Here is a 24,227-nt window from a genome sequence, read left to right as displayed (position 1 = left end):
AGGTGAACCTGGGGGTTAGATTTCTCAATTTCATCTCAGCTCTTACTTGTTAAAGTCCTTTTCAGTGATCTTGATATTCTCCCCACTCCACCTTGGTTGTCATTGCTATTCTGGCTTCCTTCAGAGGAAGGAGAGGAAGGATGGACACCTAGGATTGTATGTGATCTCTTTCACTCAAAGGATTGGTTTCACCTCCTTGGATGACCTCTTCCTTCATAATCAATAAAGACCAATAAAGACATCAATCTCTCAAACTTCTCTTTTACCCTAAACTAAACTGGTGAACAACCCAGGATGCGTCAATGTACATAGATGGAGCAGGAAAGAGAGAAATTAAGGACAGGGCAGCTTGTAGAGGTGGTGAAATCTCACCTTTCGCAAGAAGGTTCTCCCTAATTTTAGTACCTTCCCTCTGAGATTATTTTACATTTATTCTTTTTTTTTTTGTAGAAAAACAATTTATTCCATCATGAGCACTTACAGTTAGTTATGGACAGTAACAGGCTGCTGGTTGGACAAGTTACCCCAAAGGACATCATATAAAATGAGTGGTCAAGGACTAATTCCATTTATGTGGGGTTTGTTGAAAAAATAAAACCAAAAAAACCCACACTTTTTTTAAAAAGAAAAAGGAAGAAGCCACCCAGAATTAATTTTTAAGTACATGTCTGCTACAATTGCTTTGTTTTCAGATTACTGAGTAGTCTACCAGTAGTACATTTATCAGGTGAAAACAACTTCTTTATAACCTGGTGGTCCCAAGTTAAAAATGTGGAACACTTGCCGAATTTACGTGTCATCCTTGTGCAGGGACCATGCTAATCTTCCAATTTTAGTATATGTGGTGCCGAAGTAAGAACATCTTACATTTATTCTCTCTGTATCTTTTTGTGCATTCAGTTTCCTGATTAGACTCCATGAGAGCAGGATCTGTTTACTGTTTATCTTTCTTTGTATCTCGAATGCTTAGCACAGGGCCTGGCCAGTAGTAAGTGCTTAATAAATATATGTGGACTGAATGCACTTTACTTGCTGTCTACCCTTTTACCTACAGGATGGCTCTTTGATCAGTTCTTGGGCAAAATTTTCATCTAACAGGTATGAGGTTGGGGACTGATCACTGATCCTTGAGTCCTGGGTGCAGAAGGGCTGTTGTCAGATGCCTAGGGTTGAAAGATAGGACCCTACTCCTTTGACCCAAATGATAGTCTAATCCTGATACTGATACTTGATACTTAAAATACAAAAACATGGACCTGGAGAACTGGAGTCAAGAGGACTGAGTGTAGTAATAAATGCCAAAGTTCCCCTCAGAACTCTTATACGAAATGACTACAAAAAAATGCCAAACTGAATTCTGAGTGGGAGAGTCATGAGAATGCAGACACTGGGGGGATTGCAGAATCAGGTACCAACAGACAGCTCTGTTACCCATTATCCAGTTCTAGGTCACTGTTCCAGGGTGGCTGAAGTCACAAGGGAGCAGAGGCCCCCTATCTGTGTAAAGAGCAGAGTTCAGATCAGGAGGGCAACAACCAGACCTCTTCTCAGATTATACCACATTGGAAACACCAAAAAATTACAGGCCCCCAGATCAAGCTATGAAAGTTTTATAAAGACACTAAACATAGAAACTCAGGCTATTCAATCCCTCCCCCACCCCCACCCCAAGGTGAGCAGAGCCCAACTTTAGCATAAAGTTCAAAGTCAAGAAATAGGCAGGAAAAATGAACATATAGCAACAATAAAAAGAATGTGACCAGAAACAATTGCTGTGGTGAAAGGGAAGTTCAAGGCACAAACTCAGAAAATGACTTGGAAAAAAATCTATAAGCAAAATCTTAAAATGTGCACAAGTCCAACAAGAATTACTAGAAGAATTAAGATTTTTAAAAATATCCAAAAAAAAGATTTTAAAAATCAAATTGAGTGGCAGATGAAAAAATGAGAAAGATGCAAGAAGATTATTAAAAGAGAATTAATAGTTTAATAATAGAGGCACAAAATACTGAAGAAAAAAGTGGCACAAAAATAATTCTTACAGTGAACAGGGAAGCAGGCAGTATTTCATCTTTTTATCAGAATTGATTCAGAAAGAAAATAACATATACATCTGTTGGATATAGAAATCTATCTTGCACAAGAGGAAAGTGGGGGCAAGGGAACAAGAGAAAGGAGTTCTGATAGAAGGGAGGGTGAATTGGAGGAGGTGGTGGTCAGAAACAAAACACTTGAGAAGGAACAGGATGAGAGAGAGAGAGAGAGAGAGAGAGAGAGAGAGAGAGAGAGAGAGAGAGAGAGAGAGAGAGAGAAGGGGTGGGGGAAAGGATGAAGGGAAATACACAGTGAATGTGAATGGTTTGAACTCACTCATAAAACAGAAGCAGCAGAGTGGATGAAAAGCCAGAATCCTGTAATATGTTGTTTACAAGAAACACATTTGAAGTAGAGAGACACCCAGAGAGTAAAGGAAAAATCTGGAGACACTCACAGAGTAAAGACAAAAAAGCTTTTAGTTGAAGTTAAAAAAAAAAGCGGGGATAACAATCATGACCTCAGACAAGCAAAAATAAAAACTCTAAGAGATAAGCATTTTGCTAAAAGGCCCCATAGACAATGAAGTAATATCAAATATTAAACACTAAAGAGCATAGCATCCAACTTTTTTTATACAAAAAAAGTTGATTTTTTTTAACTTTTTCTTTGCTATGTGGCAAAGGATACTTATAAACAAAAACATATTACATATGGCCTTGTTTTTTCCCATCTTTTCCCCATTCCCATTAACAACTTGTCAACAGTTTAAAATGTACAATCTATACAATTAATACAGGTTATATATGAATTATAATAAATGCAGAACCAGAAGAATACTGACAAGATACTGAACAATAAACTTTACTAGGTAGTGCTGTGAACCAGGGAAGGAATAGAGTGGAGGGAAATACAGCTAGTAATAGCAACTGTGGGAAAAAAAAGGTCAAAAAACAAATCATCTTAACAACCAATAATTTCATTAAAGAGAATGACAATGAGACAGCATACCAAAATTTGTGGGATGAAGTCAAAGAGATATTTAGGAGAAAATTTATTTTGCTAAGTGTTTACATTATTAAAATAGAACAGATTGATGAATTGGATTGAAATTTAAAAAAAAAAACTAGAAAAAGAACAAAGAAGAAGAGAAAATGCACACTTGTATTATCCATACAAACTGATGCTCCTGTGAAGGGAAGGCCCTCATTCCCCACTGCAACCCTTTGGAAACTTTCACTATGGATATCTGTAGGGTCTGAAAACTCAAAGGACATTACAAAGGTGTGATTAACAAAACATTTTTAGGGAGGCTAGGTGGTACTGTGGATAAAGCACTGGCCCGGGAGTTAGGGGTGCCTGAGTTCAAATCCGACCTCAGACACTTATTAGTTACCTAGCTGTGTGGCCTTGGGCAAGCCACTTAACCCCATTTGCCTTGCAAAAAAAATAAAAAGCAAAAACAAAAAACAGATTTTTAGCAAGGTGACAGCATATCACAATTTCAACATGATTCTCTCTCACTCTAAAAATCAGTCATAGTTTCCAGAACCAGAAGTCTTTCACCCACCATGAAAATGTGACAGGCTCAAGAGCTGGGGTAGAGGAGAAGACGATGACTGCCATAAGAAAGACAAGTGATCTAACCAAATTCTGAGTCCCGTGGAATTCTTTATTTCTCCTCATTGGAATTAGCAAGTCACAAAGGTTTTCCTGATGAAACCCAACTAGACCTTCTCAGGACATTGATAACTTGGGATACATGGTCTTGTCCAGATTCCCCACAACTGATTTTTAAAAATTGTTTTTTTATTTATTTAAGGCAATGGAGTTAAGTGGATTGCCTAAGGTCACACAGCTAGGTAACTATTAGGTGTCTGAGGTAGGATTTGAATTCAGATCCTCCTGACTCCAGGGCAGCCCCCCAACTGATTTTCTTTAGTCCTGGAAATTACTGGAACACATTCTGGATAGCAACATATTCCAATCAAGAATATTTTTATAATGCAACTGTTTTTTATTTATTTCTCTTTTTTCCTTCACACTGGCAAAAGTTCCTAGGGAGCCTAAAGTTTTGTAAACATTTTAACTATCCATCTTTCCCCTTATATGAATTTAGAAAGCAAAGGAGAATGGGAGCCCACCTGAACTCTTATATGAATGCATTCAATTCTCAATGTTCTGTTTAGAATTATTTTTTTTGATGAATGGAAAATAAGATTTTTAAAAACCCTAGTATTTTCTCTGATAATGCATATATAGAAAAATGGCATATAAGAAAGGAGATGGGGAAAGGGAAGAAAGAAGTGATGAAAATCCAAGATAGAGAAAATTTATTTTTACTTTTTAAAATTTCTACAATACCTGTGACAAAAAAAATCATGGCATCCAACTTTTTAAAGGAAAGTTAAAATGATTACAGGAGGAAATAAACAGCAAAATTATATTAGTGGGGGACCTTCAACTTTTCCCTCTTAGAATTAGATAAATCTAAGCAAAATCAGAAATGGCTCAGAGAGGAAATAACATACACAATAGGGTATAGAAATCTATCTTACCCTAGAGAAAAATGAGAAGAAAGGGATGGGATAAAGGAAGGGGAGAATAGGTGATAGAAGAGAGGGAAGATTGAGGGAGAGGGTACCCAGATACAACACTTTTAAACAGGGACAGGCTGAAAGAAAAGAGAGAATAGAATAAATAAGAGTGGGAAGGAATAGAGTGGAGGGAAATACAGCTTGTAATAACAACTGTGGGAAAAATATTGAAGCAACTTCTTTGGTAGACTTATGATAAAGAAGACAACTCGCCCCAAAGACAGAGCCATTGGAATCTGAACAGACTGAAGTACTTTTTTTTTCTCTCTCACTATTCTTGAGGTTTTTCATCTTAGGGGGAGGGAGGTTTTATATTTATTATCACAACAAGATTATTGTAATAATATAAAAGAAAATGATAAAAAAGAAAAAGATAAACAAGAAAGAAGTTAAGGAAATAAATAGAATTTTAGAAAAGTTAGATATGATAGCTTCAGGAGAAAATTAAATGTGAATGGAAAGAAATATACTTTTTCTCAGTGGCACATGGTATTTATACAAAAATTAACTATATATATTAGGGCATAAATATCTTATAACCAAATGCAGAAAAGTATAAATATTAAATGCATCCTCTTCAGATCATAATACAATGAAATTAAATTTTTAAAAGGGTCATGGAAATATAGATTAAAAATATTTGGAAACTAATAATGAGAGTGGGAAGGAATAGAGTGGAGGGGAAATACAGCTAGTAATAGTAACTGTGGGAAAAATAGGTCAAATCATCTTAAAAACCAATAATTTCATTAAAGAGAATGACAATGAGACAACATACCAAAATTTATGGAATGAAGTCAAAGAGATGTTTAGGAGAAAATTTATTTCTCTCAGTGTTTACATTATTAAAATAGAACAGATTGATGAATTGGATTGAAATTAAAAAAAAACTAGAAAAAGAATGAATTAAAAAATACTCAATTAAACACCTAATTGGCAACCCTGAAAATCGAGAGATTAATAACATTGAAGTAATGAAAACATTGAACTAATAATTAAAACTAGAGTTGGCTTTATAAAAAAACAATAAACAAGATAAATCATTGGTTAATTTGATTTTATAAAAAGTAAAGAAAAACAAATCACCAGTAACAAAAATGAAAAGGGCGAATTTACCACCAATGAGCATGAATTATAGCAATTATCAGGAGTTATTTTTCTCTATTATATGTCAAAAAATCTAATAATATAAGTTAAATGAATAATTACCAAACTACAAATGGCCCAGAATAACAGAAGAGGAAATAGATTATTTAAATGATCCTATCTTGGGGGGCAGCTGTAGTGGATAAAGCACTGGCCCTGGAGTCAGGAGTACCTGGGTTCAAATCTGGTCTCAGACACTTAATAATTACCTAGCTTTGTGGCCTTGGGCAAACCACTTAACCCTGTTTGCCTTACAAAAACCTAAAAAAAAATAATAATCCTATCTTGGAAAAGGTATTGAACAAGTCATCAATGAGCTCCCAAGGAAAAAAAAATCAAGTGAATGTTATCTTTATTTAAAGAACAATTAATTCTAAAAACCATATAAACTAATTTGGAAAAGTAGGCAAAGAAATTCTAAATTCCTTTTACAACACAAATATGGCACAGATACCTAAACCAGGAAGAATGAGAAACAGAAAAAGAAAACTATAGATCAATTTACTTAATGAATATTGAGGCAAACAATTTAAACAAACTACTAACAAGAAGAAAACAGCAACATATCACAAAAGTCATACACTTTGACCAGATGAAATTTTACCAGGAATGCATGATTAACTGGTTCAAAATAGGGTAAACTATCAGCATAACTGATCATTTCAATAACAACAAAAGTTATATGATTATCTCAAAAGATGCAGGAGAAGCTTTTCACAAAATACAACACTAATTCCTATTAAAGACACTAGAATATCCACCCTCAGAGGAAGAACCGATACGGATTGAAGCATATTATTTTCACTCTTTTGTTTGTGTTATTTTGTTTTTGCTCTATTTCTTCTCTCCCCCCAGGTTTTAAAACTTTTTATTTGCATATTAAAATAATTGTGCATTTCAATAATTAAAATCATTTGAACAACAACAAAACTGTTACTCTGCTTAACTGCATTTTACTTGTCAGGACCTTGATATAACTTTGCATTTTACTGTCAGCTAGATTTACTGTAGGGCCAACCGTCCAGTTCTTTTTTTGCCAGCATGCAAGTTTAAAAAAAAATTTTTTTTAATGTTACCACTCAAGCCCACCAAGAGAGACAAATGGAAAGAGGCTGTCAGCTTGGTCCTCATTCAATTGAGTGAGTAGTTATTTTGATATTGAAAGGGACAGCACATTACTGGACAGATAGGTGGCATAGTGGATAGAGTACTGGCCCTGGAGTCAGGGCCTGTGTTCAAATGTGACTACAGACACTTGATAATTGCCTGTGTGACCTTGGGCAAATCACTCTTCACCCCATTTCCATAAATAAAATAAAAAAAGAAATATGTTTTACATGATTGCATATGTATTATCTTTATCAAATTGTTTGCCCCTTTAGGGGAGGGGAGGAGTGAAGAAAAATTTGGAAATCAAAATTTAAAAAAAATGTTTTTACATTTAATTGGAAAAAGTAAAGTACTATTTAAAATAAAAACACTAGAAGGCATAGGAATGAATGGAACTTTCCTTTGAATGAATGGTAAGTAAAAACTTGGAAAGACTTAAATGAACTGACGCAAAATGAAATGAGCAGAACAGGAGTACATTACGCATAGTAATAAAATTATAGAATGATCTACTGTGAATGACTTAGCTATTCTCAGCAATACAATGATCTAAGAAAATTCTGAAAGACTCAATGATGAAAAATGTTATCGATAGTCTGAATTCAGATCAAAGTGTACACATTTTTTGCTTTATTTTTCTTGATCTATTTTTTGGGGGGGAGAACCTTTTTTTTCACATGATTAATACAGAAATATGTTTTGCATGACTCATATCAAATTGCTTTCCTTCTCAATGAGAGGGGAGGGAAAGAATTTGGAATTCAAAAATTTAAAAATACTAAAATTGTTTTTATTTGTAATTGAAAAAATAAGAATATATATGTATATATAAATTTAAGAATACTGAATAAAATAACTCCCAAGAATCAGAATTGGCCAAATGGTAAAAGAAATAAAAAAAAAATAACTTTCAAGAATTCCAGATGAAAAGGCCAGAGATGAATAGAAAATTTAACATTCAAAACACAAGAATCAACAGAAGTATAAAAAAAGGTAATCATGAATGAGAAATCATGAGACTAAACAACATTAAACTGCGTGGGACAAATGCCACTTAAATACATTTTCAGATATCTCTCAAGGTATGAAGAGAAGGCTTTTTTTGTTTCTCGAGAAACGGGCCACAATCAGAGAGATTGAGGCAAAAGCAAAAGGCCCAAGAATCACACACATCCTAACTCGACTCCCCCTCCCCCCAACTGACCCACCCTTGTTAAGGAGGATGTGGTCTTACAATCTAAACATGAAAACCACCCTAGGGAAAGGGGCATAGAATTCAAGCAAAGCAAACTGATTTAGGGAAAAGAACATAAAATTCAAACTGAAACCAGATTATTTCTTTAGTCCCTGGAATTGAATGATTCTCCAGACATCAACAGATAAGAAGTTTGCTTTGTCAAGGGAGGAGGGGCACATAGCTAACCAGATTCAATCTATAATTTTTTACTGAAGAAATCTCAGAACTTTATCCCACACAATCCCTCCTCTTTTATTTTGATGAGATTTCTTCACATTTCTGAGTTGGCCCTTAAGTCTAAATAACAACTCCCTGATCACCTCCTTACTTCCCAGGGACCCTTTTAGATAAGCCCTATAAATCACCATGATAATAGGTACATTTCCAAGGTTGCTGTACTTTCTTTCCACTTTAAGTTTTATACCAAAGTCTTTAGAAAGGTCTTCCTGGCTTCAAAATTGATCAAACTAAATCCCTGATTTTGTGTCATTGGATTAACCCCAAGAATAGCTAATATACCTAGTGATGTTCCTTAAATTATTTTTATTGCAAATGGACATTTCTGCACTTTACTTGCAAGTCCATACTAACTCACAATCAGTTTCCCTTAATAAATACCCCAGTTTGCATATCTTTACAAAGGATCAGGTACCATCATTAATCTCACGTGAGTCTGAGGCCACCCATCTCTAAATTGTACAATCCAGAATATATGCACCCTGCTTCTGGACATATTCAGACATATTCTACTCCCCAGGTAAATATCCTGGCCAGTCAGTTATAAATAATAGTCACCCTGAACTGACTCAGTCTTATGCCACTGGTGTTTCTCTCCTCTGGATCAGAATCCTGTGCCACAGTGCACCTCTGCTCAGGAACTGAGAATCTAGGTCAGACCCAGGGGTACTGCCACCCACTAATCTCTCTTTCTCTCTCAATGGAGAACATTTTCACCCTGCCTCCCCTCTTCCTTTCCATAAGGAGAAGGGCATAAGTAGGGGGTGTCATTCTTACAGAGTCAAGGAGAAGTTACAGATAAACAATGTACACATAGGTGAGAGATGGTGGAGATGGAACTGGTTCAGTGTCTCTCCTCTCCTCTCCTCTCTTCTCCTCTTCTCTTCTCTCTTGGAGGCATCCAATATCCTTCAGCATCCTCTGAATCTGTTCCAAAAAGTACTCTCCAGTTCTGGTGACTACTTGTCTTCTGGTAAAGAAACTGCTTAACATCTTAATTCAGTTCAAATCACATGTCTTCCATCACAAAACAATGAGATTCTGGAGCTTATTACAATTTACATTTTGCCTTACTGCCATATTGACACACATACTTCACTTTTAACACTTTTGACTTCCATTAGTATTTTACTACATGAGCAAACTCACAAGCTTGTAACATATACATTCAACAGTCATCTTTGTTCCAAGAGTACCCAACATCTGGTTTAAAATAAAACAATTTTAACCTTTGTTCCCATTACAATGACTCTAACATCCTTAACCAAAATGATTTTTTTTCAAAATATTCCCATATTTTCCTTTTCCTGGTATACTTATCTAACTCACATTCCTTTCCTTAAACTAGAATTTGAAACTGTAGTTATCCTAAGAATTTCCCATTCTTCTTTACAGGGGCCCTGGCTCCCAACACTTCTCCTTACCTAAATATCCCCTCTAACACAAAAAAAAAAAACTAAGGAAACTTAATTCCTACCTTAGCATGTAGCTGATAGCAAGTGTCAGAGCCAGACACCTAACCCATCTCTGGCTATTAGATCCAATTCACCTAAAACCTTTTTAGTTTGCTTAGTAACTAACTATAAAGATCCAGGACATTAAAAAAAATTCTTTTACAGATATGAGTATTGAATGTCTGTGTCTAGGCAGGTCACGTGGGTAAGTCAAATGTCTTAGGCCAGATTTATTCTTCCAGGTGAGATATTATCCAAATGTCATTTTGGGGAAATCAAGTCAAAGGGGTCCAACCTCAGCCATACTGAGAAGTTGCCCCTTCGGCTGCTCATCCCTGTCACCTGACATCCTTGACCCATTGGCTTCCTTGGCTCCAAGAACATAACATTTACCCAGTAGCATTTCTTTCTGTTGACCATCCTGGTATCTGACATAAGAGAAAATCAATTAAAAATCCTGTGATCTAAAATAGTTGTTTTACCTAGTTAGAACTTCAATTGAATACAATTCACTAAATTCCAATTACAATCTTAATGTAGTCCCAATTAATGAAGCCCCCTACCTAAAGCTCTGAGTATCCTTCCTGGGTCTTTGCCTAAAACCAGGTATTCTAACTGTGACTGGCCCTGCAGGCCTATCTCCTACCTCTTACTAGAGACATCCCTTTGTCTGAAATCATATCTACTCTATCTATATATAAAGATAGTATATCAGATTCCCCTTGGCTAGAGAAACCTCCTTCTAGTCTGTTATATCTTACAACAAATAAATGCCTCCTTTGTCCAGGAGATTGCATAGAGAAATATCAAATTATCTTGTGTTTATTTTTCCTATATTATATAGTGCTTTTACTTCAAAGCAAACAACCACTGCTTTGGAATATACATATAGATCTAAAATATTCCCAATTCATATATATATATATATATATATATATATATATATATATATATATATATAATATATATATACACACACATACACACACACACATATATATTTTTAGAAACTTTTATACATAAACTTGTTTACCTACTAGTCATCCTCAGCATATTTGTTTTGGCAAGGCAATTGGGGTTAAGTGACTTGCCCAAGGTCACACAGCTAGACAATCACTAAGTATCTGAGGCCTGACCTGAACCCAGGCCTCCTGACTCCAGGGCCAGTGCTCTAACCACTGTGCCACCCAGCTGCCTCCTAACATACAAATTACTTTTCAGAATTTTTTTTTTTTTTTTTTTAGATTTTGCAAGGCAATGGGGGTTAAGTGGCTTGCCCAAGGCCACATGGCTAGATAATTATTAAGTGTCTGAGACTGTATTGGAACTCAGGTATTCCTGACTCCAAGGCCAGTGCTCTATTCACTGCACCACCTAGCCACCCCTCAGAATTCTTTAAAACCATTAAAACATCTTAGGTAGCTTCAAATTTCCAACATGCATTATTAATTTCATTATAACAGAACAGCAATAAGAGTAACAGAGTAACACACAAATTACTAGATTCTTTTTAAAGCAATCCTTCCATTAGTACATTATTCATGAACCCACAGATCTATCCCAGAAAGGGTCATACTTTTTCATATTTTCCTTATTGCCCTTCAAAGCAATCACCTTAATCCCAGGCTTTAAAATTACAGTATTTAAATAACATATTCACAATAGATAGCTAAATATTGCAAATATAATCCTTGCGGTTACAAAAGACTCACATAATTGATTAAAACATCTTATTCATCACTAAGTTACCTTACAATAAGGCCCACCACTGCAATTTGTTGAGAGCCCTAATCAGCTGTCTTCAGTAAGAGAGAAGTCCACATTCTTGACTTCTTTAAAATTAAACATGCATTGTTAATATACATTAAACATTAAGATTCTTATTTAAACATCTCATTTCCCTTAGAACAAGAGCAAAATGAATATCCCATGTTCTTTACACTTGTCTTTTTCAAATTATCAGAATCCAATCTCATACATGACACATTTAAAAACCCCAATGTAATTACAACTTAACTAACTTCCCAACAGTTAAGTTTGATAAAAACTTTAGAGTACCTTATACAGAAAATCCAGCACTGACATTCCAAAAGCTCTATCCAAAATAAAAATACAATTGTTAGCATTATTCAACATTAAAACTAATTAGAGCTTTTTTTTTTCCCCAAAGGAAATCAGTAAACATCCCTTATAACCTAGGTATTTTTCTTCTTAGTTAACCCAGTACTATTTTTCTTAGCCCAAAGGTGTTACAAGAGTTTTAAAATCCCAAATGTTGGGGGCGGGGGGAAGAGGCTTGGCGGTCGCTTAGAGGGGAAACATAATCACCTTATAAGGGAATGTTACAGAACTCGGCCCCTCATTGAGTAAGAGTTCATGGGAGGGAGGACAGAGGGGATAAAAGGGTCTGCTGAGAGGTTGGGGGGAAGGAGCGGGAATGTGATCACAGAAGAATAAAGACTCATGACCCACCTCAGGTGCTCTGTCTGGTTCTTCCCCCATCAAAGAGTGGGGGGCCGGAGGTACCCCGAAGACTCACCACGCGTTGGACTGGTGAGTAAGAGGACGGACTAGCATTAAGAAGCCGGCGTTGTAAATAAAAACCCGGCAAGTGGTGCCGAAACCCGGGACCTGATTTTGCTAGGGAACGTCTGAATCCGCTGGTCGGATTCTCCAGACAGCCTCGGTCGTTTCTGACCGGGAGGAAGGAGAGGGCGTTTACTCTCAGATATTGCCTGAAGGACATACCCCTATTGTGTTGACTATGCTTTCTTTCTCTCCCCTTTCTCATTCTGCTCTAATCACGCTCCTTGCCGTGCTGGCCTGTCTGATTGTGCCCTGCTTCCTCCTTCTCTTTTGCCGAACGGGAACTTTCCAGTTCTGCCACCTGTTAGGATTGCAGCCTCGGCTAGTAGACAGCATGGGGGGCCGGAATAGTATTCCCGCCTTTGAGCCGGAGGAAAAAGAGGCCGTTGCAGGGCAGCTTTATAAACTCTGCGCTAAGCATGGTCGTAAATTACCTATCAAGACGTGCCGTGCTTTTGTTGAGAATATCTGGAACATCTGCCCTTGGGTGCAACATAGTGGGATCCAACCAGATAAATGGAAGGTGGTAGGGCAGCAGATGGCCTCCTATAATGACACCTGCCCGGGAAAACTAACCCCCAAGGATTTTACAGTGTATAAGATAGTGGATGCAGCCCTGCATCCCCAGAAGGTGACTTTAGCACGAACAATCAGCACTCAGGTGGGTAGCTCGTTGGCGGGATCGGATTCAGAGAGCCCAGAGGAAGAGGGAAGGCCACCCCCTCCCCTGTATCCGTGGGAGGAACTTAGAAGAAACAATGGGGGAAAAAGGGGCCCCCAGGGAGAAGATTCAGGGCCGGAAGTTTCCGAGCGCGGGAAGGGAGGGGTGCAAACAGCCCTCAGGGGGTGGCAGGAAGAGGAGCGTGAGTAGGTGGGACCGGGAGGCTGCTGACGAGGAGGGAGAAGTCCGCGCTGATTGGACAGCTGCCGCGCCCCAGGCTTGGCGGCCCAGCCAGGAAACAGAGGCAAAAAATCCCCCGTGTTCCTTGTCTGCCCTTCAGAGATCCCCTCAAGGGCTCCGCCCATCCGGCCTACTTGCCACCAGTGCCTCCATAGCAATAGAGAAAGGGGGAGGAGGTGGACTGGGATGACTGGGGCCTCTACCCGGTATTTACGGACCCCCTTACCGGAGCCCGAGACTACCGCCCTGTCCCTTTTAAGATGCTTGAGGAACTTAAGGAGGCCGTGACTAAATACGGCCCAAACTCCCCTTATGTAAAAAGACTGATGCAAAACCTCTTTGCTACGCACCCTTGGACCCCTGCTGACTTTGACGAAATTGCAGCCGCGTGCCTAGATGCCTCCTTATATTTAGCTTTTAAGGCTCAGGCCCGCAGAGAGGCCTCTAAGCTGGCAAAATCCCGGGGTTATACTCCCCTGGATTTAGCCATTGACCTCCTGTGTGGAACTGGAGCCTATACTGACCCTGCTGTTCAGGCCCAGTATGGCCAGTTTGAGCTAGAGACTGTTAAAGAAACACATGTTGCAGCTTGGGATAAGATTGGAGCCATGAAAGGGGGGAGAGCCACACAGAAGTTGGTTGGGCTGAAGCAGAGAGCAGATCAGACACCCCTCTCATTTGTGAACGAGGTTAAAGAGACAGTGACTCGTATAATGGGAGACACCCCGGGATCTGATCTACTTATGAGACAATTGATTAAAGAGGGTCTTCGCCCCAAAGGGATCGCAGCCATTAGCAGCCTTCCCCCCGACGCTTCATTAGAAGGAATTGTTGACAAATTGCTGGACATGCCCAGCGAGGATTCAATTCAAGCCTTAGTGACTGCCATGGAGAACCGGGAGGATAGCCTCCTGACCGCCCTTCACGGTATGCAGGTGAGACCCACCTGTTTTGGGTGCGGAAAGCCAGGGCACCTCAAAGCACAGTGCAGGCAGCGGCCCCCCCCTCCACTTCAGTTCCGACCTGTTATTCCTGTGGAAAGCCAGGTCACATAGCCAGGTTCTGCCAATCCAAAGGGAAGTCGGGAAAAGGGAAAGGGAGGGGCCCGGCCGCGGGGCCCCCCCCGTGCTCGAAGACAGCGGCCCCATTACTGTGACTATCCCTGTAAGGGTTGACTATAGAGAAGGGACACAGCAGAGAGAGATCGGGCCTTGGGAAACCTCGATGATTCCCATTGAGCTAAATATTTTCCCAGCGCTCATCACAGGGGCTGAGAGATGTGTGGACTTAGTCACCCATACCCAGGTCATTTTTGGTCCCGGAAGTCCCACATCCGTAAGGGTCACAAACCCCCACCCCTTTCCCACCTTGGTAAAACAGGGCCAAGAGGTAGGAAAGGCGCTGCCCTTGCGGACCCCTCCCCGCTCATGTGAACTGGGTCCACCCGGTCAGCTCTGGGCGACCACTGTTAACCGTCACGGTGGAAAATCAGAAGCTCGAAGGGATAATTGACACTGGAGCCGATTGCTCTGTCATAAATAGGGGACAGTGGAGGCGCGAGTGGCCACTCCTACAGAGCCCTCAAGCAGTGACGGGGGGTGGGGGGCAATAGATCTGCCATGAAAGCAGCACACGCCTTACGGTGGTCAGCTTTGGAAGAATCTGGACTCTTCACCCCACTGTGCCTACCCAACCTCCCTTATGCATTATGGGGTAGAGATATCTTGAGCCAGCTTAACCTGACACTTGCCACCCCTGATAGCCTGCGGGGAAATTAATTGGGGCCACTCTAGAGATGAGCTTTTCCCCCAGAATAACATGGATTAATAAGAAACCTATTTGGGTTGAGCAGTGGCCCCTGACAAAAGAAAAGCTCATCGCCCTCACAGACATAGTAATGACCCTCCTGCACGAGAACAAAGTGGAACCATCCCTTAGCCCGTATAACTCCCCCGTCTTTGTCATAAAAAAGAAAGGGGGGAGTTGGAGAATGTTGATTGATCTTCGGGCAGTAAATGCCAACATGGTACCCATGGGGACCCTCCAACCTGGTCTCCCTATGCCCACTGCAGTCCCGCAAGGGTGGACTATTATAGTGATTGATGTTAAAGACTGCTTCTATAGCATTCCCCTCCACCCGGAGGACAAAGAAAAATTTGCCTTTTCCCTCCCCGCGATCAATTTCCAAGCCCCCAGTAAACGTTATCAGTTCACCGTCCTACATGGATACTCTGCTACATCCTATCCTTTTAAACAGAAAGGGGGAGTTGGCAGGTCACTGACCCATTCAGACCTGTCTCAGGTACTATTTACCATGAATTTCCTACAAGTCAGGGATGACGGCACTACAGCCGCCCAGAGATTTTTCTCCCCAAAAGGACATGCTAAGAAAGAACCAACGCTCCTGCCCTCTCCCACCAAGGCCCTACCAGGCTCTAAAGTCATGTGGAGAGATGAAGAGGGAGGTTGGCATGGCCCTGTAACGGTAAAGAACAGAAGACAGGGCCACCTGTCATTTCATCCCGAGGATAAGATAGAAGAGCCAGAAAGATGGCTCCCTGTTTACAAGATAAGAGACCTTGATTAATGCCCAACCCTACGGGGTGAGAGGAATTTCTTTCTTTTTCAGGCCTTCTGATCATCGTAGGGATCCTTGGAGGTGCTCCATCTGAAGGAAATCCGACATGGGGGAATACTCCGAGTTATTCCCTCTCCCCTTCCGGTAGCACGGACCAATACATCGATGGGGCTCCCTTCTGCCTCGGTGGGGCCCCTCATGTGTGGCCACAGGGGAAAACATCGAGGATCCCATACCATGGAGGGATTGCCAGATGGCGGGAGGATACCCCCTTGAGGGTGAACAAGGACGCTGATTCTGGGAATCACCCTACTTGTTGTCTGTTTCTGCCGCCTAGCTAGGCGACAGAGGGGCTATATGCTTCTTACTCAGAAAGCCTTCATGGCCATGGAGACGGGGGGAGGATCCCCAAGTCTGGCTAGCCGCCATGCATGACATGTGACACCTAGGGGTAAGACGAGGTAAACCCCAAGACGGGCAACTTCTCCTGACCCAGCCACCTAAGACAGGCCCTGAGGGTGTCGGGCGCCTAGGACGGGCAAGGTCCTGGGTTGAAGGAGATGACCTAAGACAGGGTTCCTCGCCCCCGGCTATCAGAGGCCAGTAGAAATGACACCGCTTAAGGCTAACCTCAGCACCGCTTAAGGTCACACCAAGTGATAACCTTGTAAAACAGAAAGGGGGAGATGTTGGGGGGCGGGGGGAAGAGGCTTGGCGGTCGCTTAGAGGGGAAACATAATCACCTTATAAGGGAATGTTACAGAACTCGGCCCCTCATTGAGTAAGAGTTCATGGGAGGGAGGACAGAGGGGATAAAAGGGTCTGCTGAGAGGTTGGGGGGAAGGAGCGGGAATGTGATCACAGAAGAATAAAGACTCATGACCCACCTCAGGTGCTCTGTCTGGTTCTTCCCCCATCAAAGAGTGGGGGCCGGAGGTACCCCGAAGACTCACCACGCGTTGGACTGGTGAGTAAGAGGACGGACTAGCATTAAGAAGCCGGCGTTGTAAATAAAAACCCGGCACCCAAACTCCTTGCAAAAGTTACAATAGTGTTAAAACAGTTTAATCCCAAACTAATTTAACAATCTAGGTTATTTAATTCCTCCCATTCTGTACAAACTTTGTCAGAATGTCACAACACTAGTATCCCTCTTTTAAAACCTTCAGCGTGCTTTCCAAAACTCTAGTTCAGAAACCTTAGAAACAATGAGAATCATCTCTCAGGCCACATGGCCAGCAAATATTCATTAAACGTGATTTCCTTTCAATAAAGGAGTCTCTTAACCCCTGGATCTTAGATTTTTTTTTCCAATCACATATCCCACCTGTGGAGGGATCTCTTTCCCTTTAAAGCTTCTCTCCTGTCTATGCTCTCTTCTTCCACGGGTGGGTAGGCTCTCAAGTGGACTCTGTCTAGGGTTCAAGTTTTAACAAGATGGTGGATGGGATTGAGCCCACCATATGTCCAACCCACCACCCCTTCCCCAAACCAGGGAGAAAGCATGGAATCTTTCCCAGACACTGGTAAGGGTAAAAAATCTTTCCTCAATCTTCCCCTTAAAGGTTCTTTCTTCTCTTAAACTCTTCTAAACTCTCCCCAAACCACAGCTTTTCTCTTTAAGAAACCCCCTCCCTTCCCTTAACTCTGCACAGCTACCAGTGAGGGAGGGGCTGATTTCCACGTGGGGGGGGGCACTGCACAACCACTTTCTTCTCCCCTTACGATGATGTGTAAGCCACTTTACAAAGTTCCCAAAATCCATCTTTGGAATACAAAGTCAAACCTTCTATCTACATGCTCTAACCCATTTCCATACTTACTTCCTTTTCATTAGCTCTTCTTCATACTATTTTGAACTAGAATCACATAGCTTATCCAGCTACAGAAACCACGGAGGATTCCATCCCCAGCTTTTAATAGTTAGCATTTCTTGATTATAACTGCTAAAACCCTGGAAAAGGCAGTTATCCAAAAATCCCTTAGGCTAATCAGAATATTCCCTGTCCCTCTCCCCCCTTTCTTCAAATAGAGTAAAGCTGAATAACTTTTATAGAGGGACAATCCTTTCTGGGGGGGGGCATGGTTGATCTTGTATTCTTAAATCCTTACATGTCCCATAATTTTCTGTAATAACCAATATTACCAGAAAAGATTAACTATTTAGTTTTCCCTATACTGGCATATTTTGGTAATCACATTACATACTTTAGGATTATCCTGACTCTCTAACAACCTCTTTTTTTTTCAAATTAAGATAGAATTTCTTTCTATGATAATATTCATTATCTCTTTCCTGTTTCTTTTTATTTCAAAAATAAGGTTCCTTTGAGCATTTATTTTACTAATTCTTCCTGAAGTAATTTTCTGTCTCTCTTAGTCCTTTTTCTAAAAGAGAGTGGGGGGAAAACATTCTATCACCACAGAATCATGGAGAACTGGGAAGAGAAGGGAACATAAACAGGGAAGGGGGTCCTTCTCAACAGGGTGAGTAGTTTGGCCTCCATAATCCATTCCTTTTTAATCAAAATAAAAATCCCTCTTTAAGTGCTCAACAGACAACCTAGGAGTGAGGAGGGAGGTATCATTATCTATTGTAACACAGGCAGAAAGCAGGCTCAAGGGAAGAGCCAGAGAGTTAGATAAATACTACCTAAAAGTCCAAAAGAAAATGAGGCTACTCAAGGAACTCTTTAGGGGAACTTGCCAACTCCTCCTTTCCCTGTTTAACAAATCACACAAGCAAATAGACATTCTAAACACATAAAGACAGACAAGGCACAAACACATATCACACAAAATGCAACAGAATTTTCCAAACTGAATTTCAAAACACAGGCTAATGGCAAATTCCTGACGTCTCAGGAATGCAGAGAGGGCTCTCTCTCCCAAAGGCAGACCAAATTCATTACAATACTTAGTAATTTTCTTCTTACTTTTCCTTATATTTTCCTTATATTTTAGTCTTATTTACCTGATTTCCCGGGGGGAAGGCTTAGGACAGGTCCTTCCCATTTTAAATATTGACAGAGACCTCTCAGGATCAAGTGCCCTTAGATCCAAGTTCCTTAGGCCCAAACCGGAAGGTGTCACCTCCACCCTCAGTCACCCAAGTGGACCCTCCAGGAACTAATGCTCTCAGATTCCAAGGTCTAGGTTTACCGTTTTTTTTGGGTCTCTATGCATAGAGGTTTAAAGACTGTTCTTTGTCTTCACTGACATCAGGTTCCTGCCCCAGATTTGCTGTTCTCTTCCTACCTAGAGTCTCTCTGCTTTGGGTTATTTGCACAGAGGGGAAACCAAGGCTTCCCAGAAAACGACAAACTGCCAGAATTTTGTGGCAGCAGCGCTGTTTCACCAAATTCTGAGAAGCCGAGGTCCCCAATGGGCATGCTATCCCGGCGATGAGCCCCCACACTGTGTGGGACAAATGCCACTTAAATAAATTTCTGAGAGCTCTCAAAGTATGAAGGGAAGGCTTTATTCATTTCTTGGGAAATGGGCCACAGTGAGAGAGATTGAGGCAAAAGTGAAAGGTTCAAGAATCACATTTATCCTAACTGGATCCCCCACCCCAACTGACCCACCCTATTTAATGAGGAATGTGGTTTTACAATTTAACACAAAAACTACCCTAGGGAAAGGGGCATAGAATTCAAAGAAAGCAAACTAATCTAGGGGAAAAGAACATAAAATTCAAACAGAAACAGGATTATCTCTTTAGTCCCAGGAATTGAATGATTCTCCAGACATCTACAGATAAGATGAAGTCAGTTGACTCTTCAACAATATCCCAGAAATTTGCTTTGTCAAGGGAGGAGGGGCACATAGCTAACCAGATTCAATCTATAATTTTTTACTGAAGAAATCTCATAACTTTATCCCACACAAAACCATTTACAAGAAATATGTAATCCCTATCAATTATATCATCATTAGGCAATTAAAAATTTACTTTGACAGATGTTGGGATGATCTCAAAAGAAGAGTGAGAAAATGGAATAAAATGGGAGAAGAGGGAAGGGAAAAGAATGGGTAAAATTTTCTCACATAAAAGAAGTGTGCAAAGAAGAGGTTATACAATGGAAAGGGAAATGTCATTTGGGAATGGGGAATGTTTGAACTTCATTCTCAACTGAACAGCTTCAAGGAGGGAAGAAAACACATACACAGTAGGGTATGGAAATTCATTTTAGCTGACCAGGAAGTATGAGAAAAAGGACCTAAGAGAAAGTGGGGAGTTAAGAGGAGAAATAGGTCAAGGGAGGAAGTGGTTAGGAGCAAAATAGACATTTGAGGAGGTGAGAAGGTAAAAAGAAAAGAATGATTTTAGTGATTATGACTGTGAATGTGATTTCGATGAATTCACTCATAAAATTAAAGAGATAAAAGAAATAGATTAGGAAATAGAATTCAGCTATATTAGAAACATTTGAAATAGAAAGATTCACATAGAGGGCTGGAGCAGAATCTATCTGAACTAAAAAAAGGCAGGGTTAACAATTATGATCTCAGACAAAGGAAAAACAAAAAATAGATTTAGTTAAAAGATATAATCAAGGATATTATATTTTGTCAAGTGTACCATAGATTAAGACCCTATATAAAAACTGAACATATATGTATAGCATTGAAATTCTAGAAGAAAAATTGAAATGAGTTACAGGAGGATTGCAAGACAGTAAAACTATACTAAGGAGTAACCCTCAATTTATTCCTATCAGACTTAGATAAATCTAAAGAAGAAAGGAGTTAAGGAGATGAATAAAATATTAGAAATGTTAGATATGATAGAACTATAGAAAATATTGAATATAAATAGAATGGAATACACCAGTTTTTTCAGCTATGTCTGGCACTTTCACAAAAATTGATTGTGTGCTAGAATGCAAAAAACCTCACAAAGACTGATAAGTAGAAAAATTAAAAGTACCTTTTTGGGGGAACCATAATGCTACTCTGTCCTTCCTGGCACCTATGGTGACTATTTGAATATAGCAATTAGACATTATGAACTTGAATAGAAATCTCAATCTTGTGACAGTCACTTCTGCTTTCTCTTTCTTTCCCTGTGTTTTAGGTGACCAAATACTGATTTTGAGATTTCCCACCTAAAAGGTAATCTCATCAGATCCTGGGTCTCTTAGTTGGAGGTCCTTGCTGGAGGTGCTCCCAGAAGTTCCTACAGTACTTCCCAGAGGAGAAGATGACCACTGACAAAGTGAGCCTAAATCCTGGTTTAATTTGCCAGAAGATATAGACTCTGAGGTTTCTTTAGACAATGCAGAATAGGGTGAAGGCAAAATATCTTTTCAGCAGAGCCACCAAATGTTTCATGGTGTTTAAAAACTTTCTAAAATGTTTATTTTCAGTTCCAAGTTTTCTCTCTCCATCCCATTGAGAAGACAAGAAACACAATAACTATTATACATATGAAGTCATGTAAAACGTGATTCCACATTAGCTATGTTGCAAATAAAAAAACAAAACAAAAAAAGAAAAAATATTGAAAGAGGAAAAGCATACTTTAATATGAACTCAGTTCAGACATCTTTCTGGAAGTGGATAGTATATTTCATCTTAAGTGCTTTAGAATTATCATGGATCATTGTGTTGATCAGAGTTGCTATGTCTTTCCCATTTGTTTATCATTAAACTATTGATGCTGTACGGTGTTCTCATGGTTCTGCCCTTTATGTTGTATCAGATCATGTAAAATTTCCCAGGTTATTTTGAAACCATTACTTGTATATTTTCTTTCAGTATAATAACATCCCATCATAATCATATACCATAAGTTGTTTATCTATTTCCCAATTGATGGACATCCCCTCAGTTTCTTTTTTCTTTTTTCTCTTAGTTTTTTTTTTTTTTTGTAAGGCAAATGGGGTTAAGCGGCTTGCCCAGAGCCATACGGCTCGGTAATTATTAAGTGTCTGAGGCCGGATTTGAACTCAGGTACTCCTGACTCCAGGGTTGGTGCTCTATCCACTGAACCACCTAGCCACCCCGACATCCCCTCAGTTTCTAATACTCTGCTACCCCCGAAGAAGCTGCTATAAATATTTTTGTACATGAGTTCTTTTCTCCTTTAAAAAAATCTCTTTGGGGTTTAGACCTAATAATGATATTGCTGAGTCAAAGTTAATGCACAATTTTACAATCCTTTGGCTATATCTCCAAATTGTTTGCCAGAATGGTTGAGTTAGGGGCAGCTAGGTGGCGCAGTGGATAGAGCACCAACCCTGGAGTCAGGAGTACCTGAGTTCAAATCCGGCCTCAGACACTTAATAATTACCTAGCCGTGAGGCCTTGGGCAAGCCGCTTAACCCCATTGCCTTGCAAAAACTAAAAAAAACCAAAAAAAAAACCCCAGAATGGTTGAGTTAGTCCACTGCTCCATCAACAATGTATTAATATACTGATTTTCCCACACCTCCTCCAGCAATTGTTATTTTACTTTTCTGTCAGCATTCATAGAAATGTTCATGTGGCTTTCTTTCATAAATTGCAACTGTGCTAAAGTTGTTAATTATTTCATCTAGTTCTTTAGTTGATTCTCTAGGTTCTCTAAGTATACCATCATATCACAAAAATGATAGTTTTGTTTTCTTTTGCACATTTTTATTCTTTCTATTTCTTTTTCTCATTTATTTAGCTAAATTTAGTATTTATAGTACATTATTGGTCATATAGCAATAAAAATCCATTAATAAGAGACCTTTGAAGCATAGAATAAAAATTAATTGGAAAAGCAATAATCAAATCCTAGAGAATGAGTGAATCAAAGAACAATTCATAGAAGCAATAATTTGAATAAGAAATAACAACAAGATAGTATATCAAAATTAATGGAATGTAGCCAAAGCAGTACTTAGGTGAAAATTTTTATCTCTAACCACATCAATAAAATAGAGAAAGAGCAGATCAACAAATTGAATATGCAATTAGAAAAACCTGCTTCTAGGGCTTGACATATAATTTGGTTCAGCACTAAAGAACCTAAGTCTTTGTGATGATGAAGCAACTCCTTTATAAACCATTGAACCAGAAAGAGTTGTCATCAATAGATTTTAAAAGTATAGATAGATTCTTATTCTTTCCTTCCTCTCTCCTGAAAGCATGACATGGAACTCTCTTTCTCTGAACTACTCATGAGGAGGAGTGTGAGAGTATCAGGAACACTGCCATTGCAACTCTCTTACTATAGAGATGATTAAAATGTACTTTGTTGCAACTTAAATTTTTTCTTTTCATCATCAATTAATATGAATATTTCTATATTAAAAGAACAAAAAGAAGAGTTGTATATGAATCTCTTATATGCTGCTTCGGGTTTAATGAATATATTAGATTTAGCCCAATAAAAACAACACATTGGTGTCTTCTAATGACACATTTAAAACATGTCCAAAAAAGGCAGAATGAATTATTCATGAGGACGAGTGTGAGGGTATAATGAACACCTCCAGTTCAATTCTCTTGGCTCTTAAGGCACTTTAAATTGCAACAAAGTACATTTAAATCACATGCATAGTAAGATAGTAAGTTCTTTGGACCCATGCTTAAGAAGTTCATTCTGCCATTTGGGTGTATGTTTATATGTTATTTATATATATTTTTTCTTTTTTAACATCACTATCATTAAACACCTACTGTTCTCCTACAACTTTGTCACATCCTCTGAATAAATATCCTCCCTTGTAATATATATATATATAGTTAAAGCTAAGCAAAACAAATTTACCCAAGCAACTGTGTACAAACAAGATATAACCAGGATAGATTGGAGATAATCAACGGAGGGAAGGCATTAGACTTGTAGAAGATGGGATTTTAGCTACGGTATGAAGGAATCCAAGGAAATCAGGAAGCAGAAATGAGGAGGGAGAACATTCCAGAAATGGGGGGAGCAAAGAGTGCAAATACCCAAATTTCAAGATGGAGTGTCTTGTGTGAGGAAGCAAGGAGACCAGTGTCACTGGACAAAAAGTAAGTGAAAGGGAGAAGGTATAAGAAGTTTGGAAAGGGAGGGAGAGGTCAGATTGTAATTATTTTAAAAACCATAGAATTTTATATTTTATCCTTGAGGTGACAGGAGACACTGGCGTTTATTGCTTAGTCAAATCTCATGGTCAGACCTGTACTTTAGAAAGATCATTTTGCTAGCTGAATGGAGTTGGAGTTGGAGTTGGGAGAAACTTGAGGCAGGGGGGTTAACCAGCACTGTTGCAATAGCTTAGGTGTTAGTGATGAGGGTCTAAGGGTGGTGACAATGTCAGAGAAGACAGGAAACTTTGAGAGATATTAGGAAGGTGATAGCAACACACCTTGGCAACAGATATGG

General features: G+C 39.4%; 1 pseudogene; it reads right to left on the bottom strand.

The window, feature by feature from the left end:
• Positions 1-765: 765 nt before the first annotated feature.
• LOC141503732 (U6 spliceosomal RNA) lies at positions 766-860 on the bottom strand (annotated as a pseudogene).
• Between the last annotated feature and the right edge of the window lie 23,367 nt (positions 861-24,227).

The sequence above is a fragment of the Macrotis lagotis genome, chromosome X (assembly GCF_037893015.1).
Source record: "Macrotis lagotis isolate mMagLag1 chromosome X, bilby.v1.9.chrom.fasta, whole genome shotgun sequence".
Classification (NCBI taxonomy): Eukaryota; Metazoa; Chordata; class Mammalia; order Peramelemorphia; family Peramelidae; genus Macrotis; species Macrotis lagotis.
The sequence above is the reverse complement of the archived record's forward strand: the minus strand, read 5'-3'. Positions and strand labels throughout refer to the sequence as shown.